General features: G+C 44.2%; 1 protein-coding gene across 4 annotated transcripts in view; it reads right to left on the minus strand.

Annotated features, from left to right (window-relative positions):
- DCLRE1C (DNA cross-link repair 1C) overlaps positions 1–19314 on the minus strand; it is a 119984-nt gene that overhangs the window by 72107 nt on the left and 28563 nt on the right. For 3 of the 4 annotated variants that reach the window (XM_060006281.1, XM_060006278.1, XM_060006280.1), the window contains exon 3: positions 8615–8713. The exons of the other annotated variant lie outside the window; for it this stretch is intronic. The gene's annotated coding sequence lies outside the window, so the exon portion shown is untranslated. The remainder of the gene's footprint in view (positions 1–8614; positions 8714–19314) is intronic. 4 annotated transcript variants of the gene reach the window in all.

Below are 19314 nucleotides of genomic sequence, written 5' to 3' on the forward strand. Positions count from 1 at the left end.
GAAATGATGGTGCCTGGGGCGGAGAGGTATCAAAGGCCCAGCCACCTGCTTCCGCAGGGAGGAATCAACCTGAGGTTAATCTTTGCTCACGTGCAGCAGTAACTCATTGGATGACGCAGGCAACTGGCTCTCTTCCGTCCTTGCTCCCTTCCCCCACTCCCCTGCCAGCGGCTCTTTCCCTCCTGAATCACCTCCTGGGACTTGGAGCCTGGTCCTGGGGTCAGCTTCTGGGTCCCCTCCCTGCCACCACCACCATAGAAGACGTGTTCCAGTGCTGCCTGGCATCACTGCAGAAACTGCCCAAGTGCTAACGTGCAAAGAAGACAATTAAACCCCGGGAGACTTACGAAGTCCCCCCAGATCAGTGAGCCTTGAGGCTTTGAAATTAACTAGCTGAAAGATATCATTTTCATTATAACTTTTTTGTCACTGATAAGACTTTTTGTTCCCATTGATAAGTTCTGACCTTTAAATAGCTTTTGGGTTACGAGCTCACATATATCAATTCATTCAACTTCAGGTCCTGTTTTCCAGAACTACCTGCCCCACGAAGCTCCGTTAGTTTTTCCCAGTTCAAAACTGTGCCTTTGGGACTTCCCTGGTGGCACAGTGGTTAAGAATCCACCTGCCAAGGCAGGGGACACGGGTTCAAGCCCTGGTCCAGGAAGATCCCACATGCCACGGAACAAGTAAGCCCGTGCGCCACAACTACTGAGCCTGTGCTCTAGAGCCTGTGAGCCGCAACTACTGAGCCCATGTGCCACAACTACTGAACCTGCGCGCCTAGAGCCCGTGCTCTGCAACAAGAGAAGCCACTGCAATGAGAAGCCCACGCACGCAACAAAGAGTAGCCCCTGCTCGCCGCAACTAGAGAAAGCCCGCGCACAAAAACAAAGACCCAATACAGCCAAAAATAAATAAATAAATATTTTAAAAAATGAAAGAAAAGGCAAGGCACTGACTGGGAGACTAAGTCTGCAAAACATACACAAAATAAAGGACTTATGTCCACAGTATATAATGAATTCTCAATATTAAGACAAGACAATTAAAATTAGGCAAAAAAAATAAAAATAATAAAATTAGGCAAAAGATGTGAACATTTAAAAAACAAAACAAAAGTGTGCCTTTTCAGAACAAACACATTGTGGAAAGGATAAATAGATTGGTAAGCCTCTTTTATGCCTTTCCCATGCTGCCCGGGGTCATCTTATTTAGCACTTGTTTCAAGTCATTTATCTGTACCTCTATGGTCAGGATTTCTGTCACTGTCTGTCTTCCAGGTTTGGCACACCACTGGGTGCTGGGCATAGGAGGTCTTCTGAATCTGATAATGCTTTTAAAAAAAAATTACTGTGGTAGAATAATTGTCTGCAAAGGCAACCACATCCTTATTCCTGGAACCTGTGGACGTGGTACCTTATATGGCTAAAGAAACACTGCAGATGTGATTAAGAACTTGATATGTGGACATTATCCTGGAAAACCTAGGTGGACCCCATGTAATCGCCCGGTATCTTAAAGAGGGGAGAAGGCAAGTCAGAGTCAGAGAAGATGTGATGAAGGAAGCAGAGGCCTGAGACGTGCAAGGAAGGAGCATAGAATACATAAAGCCCCAAGAGTCTCCAAAAGGAACACGACCCTGCTAACCCCTTGGTTTTACCAGATAAGACCCGTTTCAGACTTCTGGCTTCCAGAACCGTAACAGGATAAACTCATGTTGTTTTACACCGTTTGTGGTGATCTGTTAGAGCAGCGGTAGGAAGTGGACACTGACATGGAATAGATGAAGCCGTAACCATCCGTAGTCTCGAAGTAAGCATGAGGGTCAGCCGTGGCCTGCCACTTTGGACATTTTGCTACAGGTTCAGATTCAATCCAAGGAAGTTGGTCAGGCAGTTTTTATCTGGAAAGCTCTCAGTAATTAGCTCGAATGTTCTAAATGCGACGGTATCTCTCTGCAGCAAGACTCACTTCAGAAACATGGCCCTTGGGACCACGAGATGCAGTTTTGGTTCGCTGAGTCCGTGTGACCAGTGCTTTCCCAATGTGCCTTATGGGGAGCATAGCGGGTGCCAATCTTTCTTAAAAACTGGGTAAGCCACTTTCCTCTCAGCTCCTTTTGGCCACTTTTCATAAGTGCTTGTGCCAGCTAACCAGTATGGTGCTGTGGAGAGCGGCGTTGGCAGTCACTCATAGTAGGGTGTCTGTTCTGTGTTGGGACTTGGCCCACAGGCTTTGGTCCATGATGGCAAGAGAACCCCAGTCCTGTTCCATACTAGATACTGGAGAAGAGCTGTCCCAACACGCAGTTGCCGGTTTCAGACTGAAGCAGCAAGAGGGCCAGGCTCCCCAGCTTGGCAGGACATCCCCAGTATGAGTGAGCACTTGGGGAGGACCCCTCTCTCCAGGGGATCAGAAACCTGTTTCGTTTCTGCCATTAAGTTGCACTTGGTGATGCTTGTCAAGAAGCAGCTGATTACTCACTAACCATGTATTTATTCTTCCACATTCATTGGTTCTCTAGCCAGGCTGTGCACTGGAATAGCACAAGGCATTATTTAAACAATACTGATGCCTGGACCCCACCCCATTCCAGTTAAACCATAATCTCTGGGGTCAGATCATGGGGAAAAAACTATACACACACACAGACACACAGACACAGACACACAGACACACAGACACACACACACACACACACACACACACACACATCTGTCCTCAGTTGCTAGCACAGAGTTCCTGAAACCCTTGTAACTGAAACAGGAGGGAAGGGGGCAGGGCACAACCTTTAAAAGAATGACATAGCCCGAGGACACGACGTAAACTGATTAGAACCAAACAGGTCCAAGATGGTGGATGAGTCGACTTCCACTAGACCTTGAGTCTCAGTAAACGCTCACTGTAACACGTCAGCAAGCTAAATGACACACCCACAGGCGCCATGACAGTTCCAAGGCTGACCATAAAGGTCAAAAAGTGGGCGGTGGCCCAATTCCTGGAAATCCCCGCCCCTTCTCCAAAATAGCTGGAATACTCCTCCCACTCATTAGCCCGTGAAATTACCCAGCCCTATATAAAGACAGAGAACCCCATACCCTGGTGTTGCTCTTGCCTTCTGAGATGGCCCACACTCTGTGGAGTGTGTTTCTCTCTAAATAAATCCACTTCTTACCTATCACTTTGTCTCTCACTGAATTCTTTCTGCGATGAGACATCAAGAACCCGAGCTTCATTAAGTCCTGAGACCAGGTGTGCGACCTAAGTTAGAAGAATGTGGGTTCAAGTCCCAATCTGGATGGCACGGTTTCACAACTTCCTAAGTGTGAGACCCCCCCCCCCAGAAGCATCTCTTGCTCTCATATTCATCTCTGACCCCCGTCTCTGACACAGGGCTCCTAAAATCCTTGTAAATTCCTAAGTGACGAGAGGACTGGGCGCATCTTTTGTTCCACTGAGGCGACTCTGGGTGAGCTCCTGGATGGGGGCTGGTCACCAAAAAGATCAAGTTTGGAATTTTCAGCCCTAACCCCACATCCTCCAGAGAAGGGAGAGGGGCTAGAAATGGAGCTAATGTTCCATCGTGCCTAGTGACGAAGCGTCCGCAGAATCCCAGTAGCAGAGGGTTCAGACAGCTTCCCAGGGTGTGGGACAAACATCTGTATGGAGAGGGTGTCATGCCCCAACTCCACAGGGACAGAAGCTCCCGACCTTGGGACCTTCCCAGGCCTCACCCAACTTCCACGCTGGTTTCCCAGCCTCCGCTCTCGTCCCTTCCGACCCATTATCTTCACTGCGGCCAGAGTGAGCTTTCTAAACCGCAAATCTGAAAGCTGCCTCGCTGGTAAAACTCTTGGAAGTTCCCTATCATTCTGAAAACGAAGCGTTGATGCCACCCAGTGTTCCGCATGGCCCTTCATGACCTCGTCATTGTTTAGTCCTTGGGCGTCTTCTCTGAAAGCTTCCAACCTCCACACCTAATTGACCTGTTTTCAGACCGTTAAGGCTTCTCACTGGCCGCATGTGGCTCTCCCCACAAGCCAGCCCGATGCTTTTTTCCTGGTTGGCTTCCACTCTTCCTCTTGCTCAGCTGGGCCACATTTCAGAGGAAGACTTTCGTCACGGTCTCCACCGCCTCCAATCTGGGTGAGAGGTCCTTCCCCTGATAGAGCCCTTTTATTTCAGCACTTGTCACAGTTTTCTCACGCCCCTTGTCTCCTTACAAGACGATGAAGTCAAGGAGGCAGAACTGCCCGTGTTTATCGTCTTTGTGTCACTTAGCACCGAAGACCTAGCACGGATGGGTGGGTAGATGAATGAATGAATAATACTAATACTGGGCTTCCCTGGTGGCGCAGTGGTTGAGAGTCCGCCTGCCGATGCAGGGGACGCGGGTTCGTGCCCCGGTCCGGGAAGATCCCACATGCTGCGGAGCGGCTGGGCCCGTAAGCCATGGCCGCTGAGGCTGCGCATCCGGAGCCTGTGCTCTGCAACAGGAGAGGCCACAACAGTGAGAGGCCTGCGTACCGCAAAAAAAATAATAATAATAAAATAAAAAAAAAAATAATAATACTAATACTAAACAAACTAGTAAGAATAGTACCAATGACTAGTAACTAACAAAATAGAATTCTATTGTTACAACCGAGGTAGAACTCTAGGATAGAAAGGTAGGAATAATTTATTACCAGAATAAGTTGGGTCCATTGGAAAATGGAATCCAAGTGGATTCCGAAATGGAAACTCTGGATGAATTTCTTTTTCTTTTTTTTTTTATTTGAAAGTGGTACACGTTCATTAAACAACATTTAGGAAATTATCCTAAGTAGGAAAAATTAAGTCACCTATGGTTTCATGCTCAAATACCAAACATATTACAATGTTGGTGTATTTCTTTCTAACCAAAAGGACTACAGCTAACATTTGAGACTCCCGAATTCTCACGGTAACCCCATATGGCACAGAGAGATTCAGTAACTGGCCCCAGGTCACAGAGCTGGTTAGATGGTAGAGTTGGGAGATGAACTCGGCATGTCGGCTTCAAAGCCCTCCCTGTACCTTTCTAGTCATTCTAAACTGCAGCTACCTAGACGTTCTGCATTGAGGAAAAGCTATTTTACTTTCGCTTAATTTATCGTGTTATTTTCTGTCTTTCACAGAATGATTTTTTAGTGGTGTACAGGGTTCCTCTTGTTACCACACATAATCTATAAAACAAAGATGAAAACTTTAATGAAAACTGCCCTAGGGCCGTACGGATACTGTCCAGCATCTTTACTGTCCAGCATCTTTCGTGTGTTGCCTTATTGCCCGGAAGGTAATAGGCAGTTTGTGGAAATCTTAGCATGATGCTTCTCAACAAGAACACAAATAAATCCTGTAAGTGAAAACTACCCCAACAGGTGCATCGCAGAGAATTTTGTGACTTGCTGGTCAAAGTGCCACGTACATTAGGCTTCTCACTACTGCCATTTCTGGCATGAGAAGGGATTTCTAAAGGGGTTCTCAGAAGGCATGAGGTCAAAATGTTCTTAAATTCAGAGAAGTGGAAATTAAATTCCTCTCTACCTTTCTATCTCATGAGAAAAACAGCTTTCTTCGTTCTGATACCTATCAAGGAAGGAAAGTATTGATCTCGTTCAGCGATTTTACTGACTTTGGATTTTGTACTTAGGAAGAATAATTGCTAGAAATCAGTGGTTCCTAACTTTTTAAGGGTCATAAGTTCAGATTTCTGGATGTACTTAATCAAGATACTGGGTGACAGAAAAGGTCAAGTCCTTTCCTAAGTTAAAAATCTAGGCGTAAAAGCATGACCGACTCCTTTTTTTTCTTTACCATTAACATATGCATAGAAAGAAAGCAGTAGAGGATGAGGAAGGAAAGAAGAGAGGGAGGAAGAGAGGGCAGGGGAGGGAGAGGTGTGGAGACAGTAAAGGAGACAGACAGACAGGGCCAGGTAATGTGGAAATTTAGGGAAAGCTGCTGGCGGTGGGAGCCTGCTGGCTGTTCAACAAAGTCCCTCCTCTTAGTTAAGTGAGCTGGGGCCAGATAGCCACCTATGGCCCTAAGGAGAGTATGGACCTTTTCTAACTCAAGGAGGGCTGCCCCACCCAATAATCCTTAGCACGTGGAACTGCTAGTAGAGAAAGAGGTGAAGAAATTTTTACAGGAGGCACGGAAGCCTTCTTTGATGGGCAAGGAACTCCAGAAGAAAAGGCAGTGATGGGAGAAGGCCAAGGCCATCCTGGGGTCTAATGGTGGTGAAGGAAAGCTAGCCTGTGGCAGACTGTGCTGAGGCTGGAAGCAGCCTGCGGCCTGCCATCTTGGTCTTATAGGTACTCTCCACGACGGACGAATGACTTGTCATCTTGGGAGTCCACCCTGGGTACCACTGTAGCTGTTGCTGACACTGCAGAGTGTCTGAGGATGTAGAGTCAGTTTTCCACTGGGAAGCCCTGAGAGTTGAAAAGCTGGGGTCCTTCGTTCAACTTGCTGGAAGTAGGAGTTGAGAAGGAGCTGGGAGAGAATGCAGCGAGGGAAGGCGCCGCACGTTCTAGAACGTGGAGAAAAGCAACAGGAGAGAAAAGGAGGCCACAGGCCAGAGAAAGCTTGGCCCGTTGGAGCAGTGGCATTCCAAATCCTGGGAATAGCACCAACGACACCATCTTCCGTGCCCTGTTTTTCTTCTGAGTCAAAAGCATCTCACCCTTTCTTTTCGTGGGGCTGGGTTGAGACCCCAGGAGGAGGTACGGAGGTAGAACTGACCCGGTGGGGGTGAAGGAGCACAGGCGCATCGCATGCCATTTTCCAACTTGGCAAGTCATGAAATCGAAGAATGTCAGAACCAAAAGGCGCCTTGGAGACCACAGGGCCCAGCACCCCTCCTTTCCTCGTTCATACTGTCCTCGGATCTCACACCCATCCCCTGAGGCCGTGGGGGAAATCCAGGCCCACAGAGGTGTGTGCTTTGCCACTGCCTCGGGGTGGCTGAGATGTGAGAAGTAGCCCAGACGCCTCCAGCTCCCCACAGTGGTGTCGGCTTGGGTGGAGGAGGCCGCTAAGGAAACACTGCAGATGCAGCTTTCGAGAGGCCCTCGTCTGGGGAATTCCCCGGCGGTCCAGTGGTGAGGGCTCCGAGATTTCACTGCCGAGGTCGTGGGTACGATCCCTGGCTGGGGAACTAAGATCCCACAAGCCACGAGGTGCGGCCCCCAAAAAAGAAAATGTACAGTTAATCAGCCTGTTCCGGAGGCTGATTACCACGGATTACCACTCCATCCCAGCAGACTGAAAAGTCAACAGTTCTTCTGAGATCCCTAAGGGTGGGAGGCAGGGACACAGGACAAACTGCTGCCCCCAAGATTGGAGAGACAGCTTCTGGGAGCAGAGACTCACGCGTGGTAACCTCCATGGGAGCCAGCGCTCAGGCAGGAACCCCTGGACCGCAATTCACAAAGCCCTGGAGGCTACATGTAAACAAGACCCAGAGTCAGGAGCCCAGTCACAGGGTCTCCCACGCTTTTGTGAGTTCTACCCTCAGGAGCGCAGTCAGGTTCCCACAGTAGAGAGCAGAGAAAAATCCCCTCGTGCTTCTGGTAGAGGGAGGGGAAGAGGAATCATTTCTGAAAAACGCCAGACGTTCTGTGCTTCTTAACAAGGTCTGTCCTCAGCAGAAACTAGTCAACCAGAGCCTAAGCAGCTGGCCTACGGTCAGAGCCTGGGCTACGGTCAGAGCTTAACTAATCTGGGGAAAAGAAATACCTGGCTCCAGCCCCCGTTAGCCATCCTGTTCACATTTGTGAGCTCACGGTCCAGAGGCGCAGGATCACTGAAAGACTGAGGCTGGATCACAGGACCCCGCAATGCCTCCCGCCCCACACGCCTCACCACCACATGACCAAAGGCCTACTTACAGCAGTTCCTTTCACCCAGGACATCATGTCTGGCTATCAGGAAAAAACTACAAGGCATTCCAAAAGGCCAAAAACACGCCTGGGAAAGATACCGCAAGCATCAGAGCCAGACGTGGCAGGGACGGTGGAATGATCAGGCATGGGATTCGAAACAACTCTGATTAATATGCTAAGGGCTCAAATGGACAAAGCAGACAGCACGTGCGAACAGACGGGCGATGTAAGCAGAGATGGAAATCCTAAGAAAGAACCAAGAAAAATCAAAAGCGCTGCAACAGAAATGAAGAATGTCTTTGATGGGCTTATTGGTAGACTGGACGTGGCTGAGGAAAGAATCTCTGAGCTTGAGGATACAGCAGTGGAAACCTCAGAGACCCCCCTAAACCTGAAAAGCAAAGAGAACAAAGATGGAAAAAGCAGAACAGAACATCCGAGGACTGTGGGAAAACTACAGAGAGTATAACATATGTGTAATGGGAGAACCAGAAGGAGAAGAGAGGAAGAAATGGAAGAAATACTTGAAACAATAATGACTGGGGATTTCCGCAAGTCAAAAGCAGGTGCTAACCCACAGGTCCAAGAAGCTCAGAGAACACCAAACAGGATAAATGCCCCTAAAATGGCATCTTGGCAAATCATTCTCAAACTACAGAAAATCAAAGATGAAAAGAGCCGGAGAGGAAAAATTACCTTACCTGTAGAAGAACAAAGGACCAAACAGTAAATGAGAACAGCAATTTCCCTATGTCTTTGCCAGCACTGAAATATAACCATTCTTTTTCATCCCCGACAATCTGAAAGGTAGAAAAAAATCTCACTGTAGATTTAATGTTCCTTTATTTAACCAGGAGTGGGGCTACATATCTTTTCATATGTTTATGGGCCATTTATATTTTTCCACAAATAGCTCATTCATATCCTTTTTCCATTATCCATCTTTTTAAACAATGATTTGTAGGTGTCCTTTATAAAAGCATGGATAGAACCTGTCATTTATTAAGAATTTTTACTTTGGGCACTTTAATCTCATTTAATCCTCACAACAGGCCTATGAGAGATACTCCCCTCTGCTTATATTCCATTGCCTAGTTTGTTGTCTATTGTTCAGACTGCAAATACTTTACCCAGTTTAGTTTTTAGCATTCAGCTTAATTTATGGTATTTTCTCCTTTATAGACACAAAATTTTTATGGGGTCTACTATTTAAAATTTTCCCTTATGGCCTTACGGCTACCTTGCTTAGAAAGTCTTCCCAATTCCAACATTACATAAGTATCTTCCTATAACCTTTTCACTTTTAGCTTTATAACTTTTGGGAAAAAATATTTAGCTTTCTAATTCATTTAGAATAAAATGCATACAGGATGTCTACACGGGCAGACTTCATTCCCTGGTGGTCTCTTCAGCAAATATGCAACCCATTTCTCCTGAGCTGTCCACAGACAGTGGAGCATCTGAATGGGGCAAAGGAATGGTCCAGGAATCCTGCACGCCCACAGCTCCTGGGCCTGAAGTCTCTACATTTGGGAGGCATTGAACTTAAGCGGCCTCTTCATTGTAAGTGCTGGTCTTTACTCTGTTTGACAACAACTCTGCCCGAGAACAAGACTTCTCCAAGCTGTACGGCCAAGGCAGAGAGCCAAAGGCCAAGACCGCAGTCTGGATGGATCAGGAGAGGCACACCCCAGTCCGCGGGGCAAACAGCAGGTGTAGGAGTCTCTGGCAACTTGACCCATATTGGAGAGATTTCAGGAGAAAACACTGGATGTACTAAAAGTCACTAAGAGGGGATGCGGTGGTAGCTTTGAAGGGCAGGTTCTCAGAGAATTTGCCAATCTCATTCATGTGTCTGTAGCATGACCACGCTGCACTCTGGCAAAAATGGTCAGCTCATTAAAAAAAAAAAAAAAAGCTGGAGTCTTAAATATCTCCCTATAAAGTTGCACTTGTAGGTGTTTTTTTGAGACCCTCAGCCAGCACTGTCCTGCTGAAATGATGTCTACACCACTGTCCAGAGTGTAGGGCCCAAGCTGCGGCAGAGGGCCCTCTTCCTGAGGGGGCTTCTTGCTCACTTTTCCTAATTTCCTGGCTGCCCCATCCAAGCTTCCCTTGGATTCGATACTAGTGAATCCTGGAGCTCTGTCCTCACCCATTTTCTTGTCGCTCTTAACCTGAAACCCACTGACCCTTACGGAATCTATGGGTGGGTTTGAGAGAGGGCATCCACAACCCTCACCTCCACTCCCACAATGGCACCAGGCACAAATGCAATAAATAGGCAGGGGCATTTCTTCTAGAAAGAGCGTCCGCCGTACATGTCTGATATGGCGTGGAGTCTCTTACGCCTCCCCAGCCTCCACTCCCAGTTGAGAACACTGTTCTCAGTTCTCTGCAGGCCTTCTCATGCCCTCCCCTTGAGGCAGACAATCCCCAAATCTACTCCCAGACACTCTCCTGAGATCCAGATCCCTACAGCCAAATACTCTCTGGAAATCCCCCCACAGATGCCTCACAGATACCTTAACCTTAACAATCCGAAACGAAACACACCACCTTTCCCCCAAATCCACTTCTCCTGTTTTCTGTCTCTAGAAATGACATCACCACACACTCTGTCTGTTGCCTAAGCCAGAAAGCTGGGAGTCATCCTGTTTGGAGCTCTCCCACACTCCTCATATCTAATAAATCACCAAATCCCATGGACTCCAGGGGTGGAAGCAGCTGTGGCACGCGATGCACAATGCAGAGTGTGGTGGCGTATACTGGGGTTTAAGAGCACAACTTCTGGAACCAGGCTATCTGGGTCTACTCCTTGCCAACATGTGTCTTTTACTCACTTAACATCTCTGTGCCTTAGTTTCTTCATTTTCAAAATGTAGATAATAATAATACCTTGGGAATTCCCCGGCAGTCCAGTGGTTAGGACTCCGTGCTTCCACTGCAGGGGGCATGGGTTCGATCCCTGGTCAGGGAACCAAGATCCCACAAGCCTCACAGTGCAGCCATAAAAACAAATAAAATAAAATAATAATTTTATAATATTTTATAATAATACCTTCACCATGTGGGGGGAAGAATGTCCACATAATTGTGAAAATTAAAGACTTAATACATATTAAAATTATGAGTGATGCCTGGCCCTTAGTAACTGTTCTTTAAGTGTTTCCTAATGTTAGGATTACCCCAAGTATCATCCTTTCTCTCCTAGATCTTACAAGAGCCTCCTAACTTTCTCTTTGCCATGACCTTGTAGTCAGAGGCATCATCCTGAAAGGTGATTCTGGTCAGTGTACCTTTCCATGGATTCTCATCGTTGTTAAGATCAAGTCCCAAACCTTTCAAGTTGCTTGCTCACAAGGTCATTCACAATCTGTCTCCTACTTATATACTTGCTTGTTCTTTCACCACCTTCCCATCCATGCTCTGCCCTCCATCCATATACAAATCCACATCCTTTCAGTTTCTGAACTGACCATGCACCATCTCACTTCTGGGGCTAAGGCACCTGTTGTTCTTTCTGCCTTGTTCTCTGGCACTCCATTCTCCATGCCTTCTTTTCCACTGCCTAGCTGGTAGCTAGTCATCTTTCAGAACTTGTTTCTTCTGTGCCAGAGCCTGGCAGTGAATATTTCACATTTGAAATTATTTCAAAATCATAAGAGTAATATCTTACTAGATATGTCTCATACACACAGCATTTAACCAAATCTGATAATTTTGCATCATTCCTAGAGAATTTAGTCCATTAATATGTAATATAAAACACAGTCACTGATATTTGGGGTTTAAATCTGCTATCTTGTATTTTCTGCTTGTTTTACCTGTTCTATGTTTTTCCTTACTTTTCTCGTTTCTTTCTGATTCACTAAACATTCCTCTCTTCCAGTTTGGGTGGCATATCATGTGTTTCTGTTCTTTTAAAGGCTTGCCTTAGAAATTAAAACATGCATATTTATTAACATTAATATTAATTAATTAATTAATATTAATATTATCATTTTCTCAGGGTATATGCCCAGGAGTGGGATTGCTGGGTCATATGGTAGTTCTATTTGTAGTTTTTTAAGGAACCTCCATACTGTTCTCCACAGTGGCTGTATCAATTTACATTCCCACCAACAGTGCCAAAGGGTTCCCTTTTCTCCACACCCTCTCCAGCATTTATTGTTTGTAGATTTTTTTGATGATGGCCATTCTGACCGGTGTGAGATGATACCTCATTGTAGTTTTGATTTGCATTTCTCTAATAGTGATGTTGAGCATCCTTTCATGTGCCTCTTGGCCATCTGTATGTCTTCTTTGCTAAAATGTCTATTTAGGTCTTCTGCCCATTTTCGGATTGGGTTGTTTGTTTTTTTGATATTGAACTTCATGGGCTGTTTGTATATTTTGGAGATTAATCTTTTGTCCGTTGCTTCATTTGCAAATATTTTCTCCCATTCTGAGGGTTGTCTTTTCATCTTGTTTATGGTTTTCTTTGCTGTGCAAAAGCTTTTAGGTTTCATTAGGTCTCATAGTTTATTTTTGTTTTTATTTTCATTACTCTAGGAGGTGGGTCAAAAAAGACCACTTGCTGTGGTTTACGTCAAAGAGTGTTTTTACTATGTTTTACTCTAAGAGTTTTAGAGTGTCTGGTCTTACATTCAGGTCTTTAATCCATTTGGAGTTCATTTTTGTCTATGGTGTTAGGTAGTGTTCTAATTTCACTCTTTTACATGTAGCTGTCCAGTTTCCCCAGCACCACTTATTGAAGAGGCTGTCTTTTCTCCATTGTATGTTCTTGCCTCCTTTGTCATAAATTAGGTGACCATATGTGTGTGGGTTTATCTCTGGGCTTTCTATCCTGTACCGTTGATCTATATTTCTGTTTTTGTGCCAGTACCATACTGTCTTGATTACTGTAGCTTTGTAGTCCAGACAGGGAGTGTGATTCCTCCAGCTCTGTTCTTCTTTCTCAAGATTGTTTTGGCTATCAGGGTCTTTTGTTGTTTCCATACATATTTTTAACTTATTTGTTCTAATTCTGTGAAGAATGCCACTGGTAATTTGGTAGGGATTGCATTGAATCTTTAGATTGCTTTGGGTAGTATAGTACTTTCACAATATTGATTCTAAGCTCTCTATTTTGTTCCATTGGTCTATCTGCCTTTCTCAAAAATTTAAGGCACTCCAATGCCTTGTCCCTCTTGGCCACCCTTTAAACCTGGTATTTTATTTTCCTGATACAAGCAATAAACAGCCGTTCTGTTAGCACAGGCTCATGACTGGAATTTTCACTCCCTCTTATTTTTTTTCTTCTAGGTATTCCATTTACCTTATTGTGAGCCAAACTCTGCACACATGTGACTCAGCTAGTATTTCTAAATGTTTTATAGTTGGAGAATATTTTTCAGATACTTAGTCTGCTGTACTTTGTGCTCTTTCTAGTCAGCAAATTCCAAAACTTTTCTCTCCTTACATTGACCATTGCTATTCATGTCTTTGAAACTGCTCCCATCATATTAACATAAGCTCTCTCACAGTATCACAGCATTCCTCTCGCTGTCTCTATGTATTAACTGTCTTCCTCAATCTCCAGTGCATGCCATAAGGCTTGCTGGGAGAGAAAGTTGGCTGGAAGATCCTTTTCCAAGTGACATCTACCAGATGGTTGATGAAATTGCCTGTGCTCTGCTGCCGGTCCTCCAGGGTGAAAATTTTGCATTTTTTGGCCACAGGTATTTAATCTCTGTTTTGAAAGACATTTGGGGGAGTTTCTTCCACCACAAATCTATGGTTAATGTTGTCCTTTGTGTCTTGTGGGATGCATGCCTTTGTTTTGGTTACACTGCTTCACCACTGCTTGAAAGAATGATTGATTCAATATGGTTATAGCTGTTCTCAGATGAGAAAGTCAGACCAAAAGAAGCCCTGCAGTAGGGACCAAAAAGATAGAAATGTCAGGTGGTGAGATTAACTGAAATCTGTTTTTCAGGAGTGTGTAAATCCTAGGCTCCGCTTGGTATCTTCTCCTTTGAAAACAGTCCCAGCATGTTGGGTAATTTTAACCAGCCACAGCTCTTACAAATGGCCTGTGTAGTCTTCTTACCTTTTATCCTTTTAGGAAAAAAAAAAATCAAGACTTGTAAAATCAAGACTCTAGGCAGCAACTTATATTCCATTTATTTTTAAAATTTAAAAAGGATATAAATAGTATATGTTTCTTAAGCTAAGTTATAGAATTGTACGGTTAGGTCATGAATTCTGGAGTTCTGTCTGCCTCCTACTCCGTTCGAACTTGGGCAACTTCCTTAGGCTTCTAAATTAAGTTTCCTTCTCTGTAAAGCTGGAATAATAATGGTTCCCATTTGTGAGGATTAAATGGATAATAATCATAAGTTACTTGGTATTATGGTAAGGACTCAATAATTTTGGCTACTATATTATATATATTGGGTTGGCCAAACGTGCCTTCAGTTTTTAAGTTAAAATAAAAGACACATTTTTCATTTTCCCCAAGAACTTTATTGAACAACGTATTCACCCTTTTGTTCCACTACCTTCTACCATTTTTCAGGCAACTTCATAATTCCATCTTCCTAAAACTTTTTGAGCAAAGAACTGTTCCAGGTGCCTTTTACAGTCTTCCAGGGAATTGAAATTTTTTCCATTAAGAGAATTTTGTAAAGACCTAAATAAACAGAAATATGAAGGTGCGATGTCTGGTGAATACAGCAGTTGAATCAGAACTTCCCAGCCAAGCTCTAACAGTTTTTGCCTGCTCATCACAGAAACCTGTGGTCTTGCGTTATACTAATGGAAGATTATACGTTTTCTGTTGACAAATTCTGGACGCTTTTTGGTGAGTGCTGCTTTTAGTTGATCTAACTGGGAGCAGTACTTGTTGGAATTAATGTTTGGTTTTCCGGAAGGAGCTCATAATAGAGGACTCCCTTCCAATCCCACCATATACACAACATCACCTTCTTTGGATGAAGACCGGACTTTGTTGTGGTTGGTGGTGGTTCACTTCACTTGCCCCACGAGCTCTTCCGTTCCACATTATTGTACAGTAACCACTTTTCATCGCTCGTCACAATTTGTTTTAAAAACGGAACGTTTTCATTACGTTTAAGGAGAGAATCGCATGAGGAACTATGGTCAAGGAGATTTTTGTCGCTTAACTTCTGTGGAACCTAAACATCGACGTGATTCACATAACTAAGCTGGTGCAAATGATTTTCAACGTTTCACTTGGGTATTTTTGAGTATGTCGGCTATCTCCCGCGTGGTATGACGTTGACTGTTCTCATTTATTGTTTCAATTTGATCGCTGTTAACTTCAACTGGTCTACCTGACTGTGGAGCATCGTCCAGCGAGAAATCTCCAGCGTGAAACCATTTTTGACACGTTCGATCAGTCACAGCACCTTCTCCATACACTGCGCAAATCCTTCGGGGCATTTCAGTTGAGCTTTTACCTTTCTTGAAATAATAAAGCATAATATGCCGAAAATGTTGCTTTTTTCTTCCACCTTCAATATCAAAATGGTTAGACAAAAATTCACCAATTTTGATGTCTTTTTTAAATGCACACTGATATGACAGCTGTCACATGCAATCTAACAAGATTGTTTTTAATGAAGTTAAAGACAACCAAGTGCTGCTAGAGCCATCTTATGGGAAAAAACGAACAAACTTATTGGCTAACCCAATATTTATAGATATGCTCCAGCAAAAAATGAAAAATAAAAAGTATCCAGTATCCTAGATAAGCCTTCAGAATTGTGATGTGGCTTCATAGTATTTTTGCATTATGAGATCCTATTTTATATTTTTTCCTGATTTTTTTCCCCACTTACTATTGCTGTGGAGACCTTTTACTGCTGTCAGATTACACTGCTTCATGACTTTATCAATCCCCTTTTGTGGAGAGAAAAGTGTTTTCTGTTACGAAAGCACTTCAATTAACACTTTTGTAGAAAATTTAGTATACACCTCTTATAAATTTCCTAAGGACATATCTCCAGAATTTAGGTTATTGATATGACATTGATAAAGCTCTTGATATATATTTCCAAATTACCTGCAATTTACACTCCATCAGCAGTGAACATGGGACTGAGTTGCCCTTTCTTCATCCTCCAAATATAGTTACAAAAAATTACCTCTGGCAATATTGTCTACAAAATATAACTACATAATGTGCACAGCAGCCCATAAACTTTTTGGTCCCAGCACTATTTTAATACTTCTAAAAAACATTGAGGACCTCAATGAGGTTTTATGTGTGATATATCTGTCAATATTTACCATATTAGAAATTAAAACTATGAAACTTTAAAAACACTTGAGACTTCCCTGGTAGCTCAGTGGTTAAGAATCCACCTGCTGGGCTTCCCTGGTGGCGCAGTGGTTGAGAGTCCGCCTGCCAATGCAGGGGACATGGGGTTGTGCCCCCGTCCGGGAAGATCCCACATGCCGCGGAGCGGCTGGGCCCCTGAGCCACGGCCGCTGGGCCTGCGCGTCCGGAGCCTGTGCTCCGCAATGGGAGAGGCCACAACAGTGAGAGGCCCGCATACCGCAAAAAAAAATAAAATAAAATAATCCACCTGCCAATGCAGGGGATACAGGTTCAAGTCCTGGTCCAGGAAGATCCCACATGCCACAGAGCAACTAAGCCCGTGCACCACAACTACTGAGCCTGCGCTCTAGAGCCCACGAGACACAACTACTGAGCCTGCGTGCCACAACTACTGAAGCCCACGTGCCTAGAGCCTGTGCTCTGCAACAAGAGAAGCCACCGCAATGAGAAGCCCGCGCACCTCAACAAAGAGTAGCTCCCACTCGCCGCAACTAGAGAAAGCCCACACGCAGCAACAAAGACCCAACACAGCCAAAAAATAAATAAATAAATTTATAAAAATACTTGACTTAACATTAATAAATCCCTTATATGCTGACATAAAGAATATATATTTTATGTAAAAGAATATATTTTTCCAAAAAACATAGTGAGAAGAGTAGCACCATTTTACACTTTGGCATATCTTTAACATCTGGCTTATTAGAAGGCAGCTAGATTCTCCCTTCTGTCTCTGCATTCCAACTGCGGCAATACCCCGTATCACAAATGCGGTATGGAAAATTCAACAATGCTCTCATGAAAAAATGAGAGTTTTAAAGGCAAACGATATTTTAGTATTATCCTAAACTAGTTTTAACCTCATAGGCCACCTGATAAAACCTCATAGACCACGTGAGAACGTCTCAGGAATTCCTGGAAGTCCCCAGACTGTACTTTGAGAACTGCTGATAACTATTATTAAAGACATAGTGATATATCTATCTTTCACAGAGAAAAGGAAATTGAAATTAATTTTAAGACATTGTGGAAATCAGTACCAGATCTTAGTTTGAATTACCTAGGATGTCTTGAAACACTTCTCATGCTGCTATAAATCATTGAAAATATACCTTTTACAAATAAGTTAGTTATCAACTAAGGTATGCTTTTCTTTGGACTATTTCATGACCATTGCCGTGCGCATGATGCGTGTTCTTGTGGAGTCCCGATGGATTATCAAGAGTTTGGTTGAACAGTTATTATCATGTTTTTCTTCCCTAAATGTAGTATCGGATCTTATGTTACTTTTATGCCCGTGCTACATCTAAAAGAAAAATATAAGCTAGAACCGGTGCATTTATTTGTGTCAGGTATAGTGCTCCTCATGTAAGTAATTTCGTTTTCCTGAGGGAGGGTGGTGGAAAGGAGGGAAATGTGAGGGGGCGGAAATCAAGTTGTTATTTTCCTATCTGGTGAATTTTGATCCAGCGGAATGAAGGATTAATGAACGATACTATTGGTTAATGAAACACCCACAAATCTCTTTCAGTATCTTCTCTCCTCTCCTCTGAAATGCACTTTAACTGTTTCTGGTCAGTGCCTGCACTGGCCCTAGCATCTCCAAGCTAATATTGACTCTAAGTGTATTTTCTTTCATTCTGAGGCAGATGAGAACTTAACTTTCAGCAAACTAACTGGATCAGAGAATTCTTGAAATCACCAAAAGGGAGAGTGGGATAGCTTTTGGTGTCTGAACAGGTGTGTTACATGAAACATCAGACTAATGTTCTTAATGTTTTAAGTCAAAGGCCAGGCTTTGTTTTTCCGAAGATCTGTCAGAAGAACAAATTACCTGTCTCCTAAAGGATTTGGGAGGCACTCCTGTGGATTTTGTTGATGACAAGGCATTTTACCAACCATTTCCCAAACTGGTGACAGATAGTCCCATTGTTAGTAATTCCATGTAAGTAATCAAGACAAGTTTTTTTCTGATATATAATTATCTATGGAAGATGCAGGTTGGCGGTTCTCTGGGGCTGCTTATCCAGGAAGGCAGTTTGACTTCCTTCCCTTTGAGGCCCACCTGTAATATTTTTGCTGCCTTAGAATGGAGCTGGGCCTGGAAATTACATCAATCAAGGATGAATAGAGCATCTTTTTCTTCAAAAAAAAATGTATGTTTTATCACATAAATATTTGCTGAATAAATTACTAATGCCAAAGGATTTTCATCTTAGGGGGTCAGCAAAAGGGGATCCCCACTTATTAAGTGTGGAGGTGACCCAGGACCGGGGAGTGGTTTGCTTTTCTGGGAATTTTGTTCCAGAGCTCATTGGCTCCATGGTACATGACCATTCCTCTGTCTCCTGAGATGTCTCATTGACACTTGACTCTTCTAACAGGACTGACGTCCTAACATTCCAGATGCTGGCCCCAATAATCGGAACCTACAAACGGTTCTTCCTATTCTAACTTCCCCATGGCAGGCACTATGGGGCCAGCATGCAGCCCTTGGTCACCGTTATCTACCGTCATGCATTTCTTCTAGTTTGTCTGGGCTTTGTCTCCTCTGTGGAGGAGGTAGATGCTTGGGCCTGTGTTTATTTCCACCAAAAAAGCCTGGAACTGGGCCTAGCGCCACCTTGGGCACTGCCTGTGACTAGAAGTTTACACAAATAGCTTTAAAAAAAAAAAAAAGTGGAGCAGATTTGAAGCACCTTGAGAACAGAGACAATCGCGTTCATCACATCCCCGCATTCACCCTAATGCCCACCTCTACTCTATCACTAGGTCCACCATCCGTCTCCCAGCTGCCCCAAGTCTGACCATCTCTCTCCATTTCTACCCCATCTAAGCAAACGTGGTCCTCACAGGGCTGAGCTGTCTGTGTTCCTGGCTTAGCACAGAGTCAGAATCCAAGAAACACCCGTCCGGCCACGGACCTGTGACCGTGGCAGAAGCCCAGAAATCAGAAGGGGCGGGCCAGGGTCTTGCTGGATCCTCTTGTTAAGATGCTACTGAGCGTTTTTATCCAAGGATGGTCTCCCAACAACTGCATCCCTCCCAGCA

This window comes from Delphinus delphis, chromosome 2 (assembly GCF_949987515.2).
Source record: "Delphinus delphis chromosome 2, mDelDel1.2, whole genome shotgun sequence".
Lineage (NCBI taxonomy): Eukaryota > Metazoa > Chordata > Mammalia > Artiodactyla > Delphinidae > Delphinus > Delphinus delphis.